Raw genomic sequence first — 6,000 nt, forward strand, 5'->3', positions numbered from 1 at the left:
TATTTCTTGAGCATATCCACAGAGGTAATCAGAGATTTGGGGAAATTCAAAAATCTCAAATTGTTCCTACGTCCATTATTTTCAAGGTACTCCAGTTTTCTATCTTGGATTTCTCTTTCTTTAATTAAAGCTGTAGTTAAATTTTTTAATTCTTCAATTTCTCCTGCCATTTTAGTAGTTTTTACATTCTGTTCTTGAACTTGATCAGATAGTTTCTGATTGGTCTTTTTTATTTCCATTATTTCACCTTTAACGGAGGTATTCATTAATAATAAGGTATTATTCACGCCTTGGATGGCGTCCCAAAGTGTATTCAAAGTCACCACTGCAGGTCTCAATAATCCTCCGGTACTCACTGTTATGATCTCCCGAGTTAAAGGAGCAATGTCCTGCACATGCTCCTGTTCAGATGTTTCCTTCCCCGGGGTTGACGTGCCCATAGGTCCTCCTTCCACAAACGTCACAGGCCGTAAGGCCTCGAACTGTCGTGACTCCATCGGCATTGAATCGTCTCCGGGTCGCGGAGGAGCTGTGTAGGAAGGAGGACTTAACGTCACTCCTTCAATGCTACGCTCTAGGCCCAGAGAGGCCGATTCTGCCGAGGTGGGCTTCCACTCTCCATGTGTCCCTACTCCAAAGCTCTCCAAAGTCATCTGGCGAGTGGTGGGTGTAGGCGGCGGTACCCCAGAGGGAGGGGCCGCAGTCTTCCCCATCCTAGGATCGGGAAGACAAACCTCTTGTCGGAGCAGAATCGAGTCTGAGGAGCAACAGAACCACACATCCGTTCAAGACGCCATCTTGATTCTTCTCCCCTGGACTGCTGCTTTTTAACATATTTATAAATGATCTAGAGATGGGAGTAACTAGTGAGGTAATTAAATTTGCTGATAACACAAAGTTATTCAAAGTTGTAAAAATCGCAATATGATTGTGAAAAATTACAAGAGGACCTCAGGAGACTGGGAGACTGGGTGTCTAAATGGCAGATGACATTTAATGTGAGCAAGTGCAAAGTGATGCATGAGGGAAAGAGGAACCCAAACTGTAACTAAGTAATGCAAGGATCCACGTTAGGAGTCACCGATCAAGAAAGGAATCTCGGCGTTGTTGTTGATGATACATTGAAACCCTCTGCTCAGTGTGCGATGGTGGCTAAGAAAGCAAATAGAATGTTAGGTATTATTAGGAAAGGAATGAAAAACAAAAGTGAGGATATTATAATGCCTTTGTATCGGTCCATGGTGCAACCACACCTGAATATTGTGTTTAATTCTGGTCGCTGCATCTCAAAAAAGATATAGTGGAATTAGAAAAGGTACAGAGAAGGGCGACGAAAATGATAAAGGGGATGGGACAACTTCCCTATGAGGAAAGGCTGAAGCGGCTAGGGCTCTTTAGCTTGGAGGAAAGACGGCTGAGGGGAGATATAATAGAGGTCTATAAAATAATGAGTAAAGTGGAATGGGTAGACGTGAATCGTTTGTTTACTCTTTCCAAAAATACTAGGACTAAGAGGCATGCGATGAAGCTACAAAATAGTAAATTTAATAGAAATTGGAGACAATGTTTCTTCACTCAACATGTAATTAAAACTCTGGAATTCGTTGCCAGAGAATGTGGTAAAGGTGGTTAGCTTAGCGGGGTTTTAAAAAGGTCTGGACGGCTTCCTTAAGGAAAGTCCATAGGCAATTATTAAATTGACTTGGAGAAAATACATCGCTTATTTCTGGGATAAGCATCATAAAATGTATTGAACTTTTTCAGGATCTTGCCAGGTATTTGGGACCTGGATTGGCCACTGTTGGACACAGAATGCTGGGCTTGATAGACCTTTGGTCTGTCCCAGTGTGGCAATACTTATGTACTTACAGTATGTGTTTTTTCCCTTCAGGCTCTCCGTACTTTGAACTAATTCAACTGATTGGTGGACATCACATCAGCATCCTATTTAAGCAGGGGCACCATTTTAATATACTTGGTTGTTTAAATGGCTGGGTGAATGCAACGAGTAAAATTGCCAGGCATTTTGATACCACTAAACTATGCCATTGTACTTTGTTTGTTGGAGGATGTTTTGTAACAAAGCTTCTGCTTGTTTTTTAGAACACCTGTGACTCCTCCCTTGAGAAAGCCGGTGGGCAAAATCAGTGGCGTAGCCAGGCCTGACATTTTGGGTGGGCCCAGAGCTAATATGGGTGGGCACTATGGGCCTGATATTCAAAATTATTTAACCAGCCAGGAACGGCTCTTGGCCAGTTAAATAGCATTTTAGCACATAACCATGGCTATTCAGCAGGAGATAACCTGTCATCTCCTGCTGAATATCCACGTTTAGCAGCTAGCCACTAACTGGCTATATCATGCAACATAGGTGGCTAGGCACAGGTATTCAGTGCCAAACCAAGTATGTTTAGCGGTTAAATTAGGCCGCATAAATAGCAGGCCTATCTTTAATCGCTAAGCACTTAATGGGTTAGCACTGAATATTGACTTAACCAGTTAAGTTGCCACAGTCAAAAATGAAACTGGATATTCTATGCCAGACACCGGAAATGGCTGGAAGTGAATATCTGGGTTTAACACTGAATATCAGGGGGTCTGTATATAGGTATGTTTCTTGGGATAGTACTAAATAATGCCTTAGAGTACACTTGATGACGGATTTCTAAATAAATAATCTGCCCAACTGTCCTGCATCAACATAAACCACATACATACTTAATGGAAACACTGACATTTTAAAATATAGTTACATTATCCCATAACTTAAACTTGACCAGTCTATTATAATGAAAATACCCTGCAAAATAATTATAGCAATGGCACATATCCTTCAAACTTTGCTTTATAGCAAATGTTCATGTTGATGGCACACTGAAATTTGCAGTCTGTGGCAGAACTAAAAAAAGCCCAAATATAATTTATTTACATTTCGTTTTAAAGGGAAGCAAGGGAAATATAAACTGCTCTTGACAGAATTTACTTTCATTTCAATATCAATTTACACACGTTAATAAATTTACATTTTTCACAAATGATAACCTTTGTCTACACCAACACATCAAAACCTGCATGAAGCAAAGTCCAGATTTCTCACTGATGAAATAAGCAAAATTACTGTCAACATCAAGATTTTTTCCCCCCACCTATTGTGGAATCTGTAGCATACAAAACGTTTCCTCTTACAGCTTTCTATAGGAAAAATATATTCAAATTCTGGGAGCACCTCAATAATAGCAACACAAAATTCCTTCACTGCCAGATAACACTAAATCCTGCGGATGCTTCTCAGAGCCTATGCTGCAAACCTAAACAACAACAATTCTGAACTCACAAATACCAATGACAGTTATCTTTTAAAAGGAAGCAGTGAATATACACAACAGCGCCAGACAAGTCAGACTGAGATATAGATCCTGACACTAACCACATGCCAGCAGAATCTCTCACCTCAATCACATGCAGAACACAGATCAATCCTGATCAATTACAAAATAAAGGACTCCCTCCCCCCCCCCCATCCATCCCCATAGCCCAGCATCAGCCCTACCCTACCCTTCCTATCCCCCCAATCTATTCCTGAAGCCCAAAATCAGCCTTACCCTTCCCTACTCCCCCATCCCTCCCTATAACTCAGCATCAGTACTACCCTTCCCTTCTTTACTCCTCCATCCATATAACCCAGCATCAGCCCTAACCTTTCCTACCCCCACCCTTCCCTGTAACTAGTGCCAGCCCTACCCTATCCCTTTATTATTATTTTTATTTATTTATTGCATCCCACATTTTCCCACCTATTTGCAGGCTCAATGTGGCTTTATCCCCTACCCCCTTACCCTGGCATCAGCCCTGACCTCTCCCCTACCCCCTATCCTGGCATCAGCCCTGCCCTTCCCTCCCCCCTCCCCCACACAGAAGCACACTAGCATTAAACACTTTTTTTTAAACATCTCCACCCAAAAACCCACCATGAATGCAATACAAAACTTTACTTTTTAACCTGGGAAATGTAGACAGAGCCCACCCCCACTCAGAAGCCCATCAGCATTACACAAAACACCTTTTTGAGCTTCCCTGCAGAGGTCTACCACCCCCCCCCCCCCCATGAGTCCCAAGATCACCTGGTACAAAGTGCTGCCTGGAAAGGAGGCCCAAGATCACCAAGCTGATTACAGTGAGTGAACCCGATTTCTCCAGCACTGCTCAATAGCTCAACTATCCGATTTTGCCCCTTGCAGCAGGTTTTCACCAGCCTGAGTTGAGTCCTGGAGCTCAATGCTGTGCTTACCTACGGCTAACACGGCTTGGAGGGAGACCGGCTGCAGGATCACTAGGCAGGCATCACCATCATTGCAGCACTGCAGAATTGACGCGACCGCGACCGCGAGCTGGGGATGGCATGGCAGATCCTGAGATACGCGGCGCCGCAACCACGTCATCCGCCGAAGCTGGTCCCCACCACCCGCTCCAATGCCTGCCCGTAACCTCCACTCTCAGGACAAATCCCTCCTTTCAGTACCCTTCTCCACCACTGCCAACTCCAGACTCCGCTCATTCTGCCTTGCTTCACCCTATGCCTGGAACAATCTTCCTCAACCCCTACGCCAAGCCCTCTCCCTACCCATCTTCAAATCTCTGCTTAAAACTCACCTCTTCAATGCTGCTTTCGGCACCTAACCTTTCGAGAAATATAGTATGCCCTATCAGATTGACTCTACACTTGTCTTTTAGATTGTACACTTGTCTCTAGATTGTACACCTGTCTTTTAGATTGTAAGCTCCTTGAGCAGGGACTGTCCTTCCATGTTAAATTGTATAGCACTGCGTAACCCTAGTAGCGCTTTAGAAATGTTAAGTAGTAGTAGTAGACAGATAGATAGATAGATAGATAGATAGATAGATAGATAGACAGACAAGAAGGAAAAAAGTACTCAATAGTAATGTAAAGTATATGTAAAAATTACATAGAGAGAGAGGAAAAAAAGGGCTCAGTAGTCAAGATTTTCAACTGCAGTGTAATGCACACTTGAGACTTTGTGGTATCATATTTGTTTTTCAATTTATTTTGAATGTAAAATATATATACAAAATATATATATTTTTTACATATACTTTACATTCAAAATAAATTAAAAAATGATATCAGTAATACTGAAAATTTAACTTAAAAAGCAATATTAACAAATAAATCAGAAATTAAAGGATTGATCCTCAATATAGTTCACAAGTAAGGAAGGCAAGAGACCATAACCCTGAAAAAATGGGGAAAAAACAAGGAAGCATTAATATAGGAATAGCAGCAAGTTATAAAAGGAGGGGAAAAGGACTCAATAGTAATGTAAAGTATATGTAAAAATTAAATAGAGAGACAGAGAGAGAGAGGGAGGAAAAAAGGACTCAGTTGTCAAGATTTTCAATTGCGGTGTAATGCACACTTGAGACTTTGTGGTATCATATTCCTCAGTCTACCTGAAATTTCAGGATCTTGGAACTGTGGACTAACCATTGGCCAAAAACTTCCAAAATTTTTAATATCACACTTTGTTGTTTTTCAAAATTGCCACATTAAAGAACTGCCAAAAACTTTTAACATGCAGTGCAAAAAGCAAAGCAAACAAGTTTCACTTAGCTTTAGAATACTTCCCAACTATTTGTGTGTGGAGGTTTTGTTCTTTTTAAGTAATTGAAAACATGCATTATTATAATGTTGCCCAATTTGCCAGCTTTCCTAATTTCTGTAAACATTTCTTTATCTGTCTGTTTGTTCTTTCCCAGTGGATGGTAGTACAGCCCTACCAGTATACTCTTTCCCTTCACACATGGAATTTCTATCCACAAGGATTCCAAGCTGCTATTTCATGTGGAATGTTTATTTTTTTAGACTCAATTCCCTCTTTAACATATAGTGCGACATCCCCCCCCCTTGCGCTCCTGGGCGACGTCAGCTTCCTCCCCAATTTTAGTTTAAAAGCTGTTCTGTCTCCTTTTAAATGTTAGAAG

At 41.5% G+C, this 6,000-nt stretch overlaps 1 protein-coding gene across 1 annotated transcript in view; it reads right to left on the reverse strand.

The window, feature by feature from the left end:
• LOC115464425 (vomeronasal type-2 receptor 26-like) overlaps positions 1-4,451 on the reverse strand; it is a 51,398-nt gene extending 46,947 nt beyond the window's left edge. Inside the window, exon 1 of the mRNA XM_030194809.1 lies at positions 4,289-4,451. The gene's annotated coding sequence lies outside the window, so the exon portion shown is untranslated. The remainder of the gene's footprint in view (positions 1-4,288) is intronic.
• Between the last annotated feature and the right edge of the window lie 1,549 nt (positions 4,452-6,000).

Source organism: Microcaecilia unicolor, chromosome 3, assembly GCF_901765095.1.
Source record: "Microcaecilia unicolor chromosome 3, aMicUni1.1, whole genome shotgun sequence".
Classification (NCBI taxonomy): Eukaryota; Metazoa; Chordata; class Amphibia; order Gymnophiona; family Siphonopidae; genus Microcaecilia; species Microcaecilia unicolor.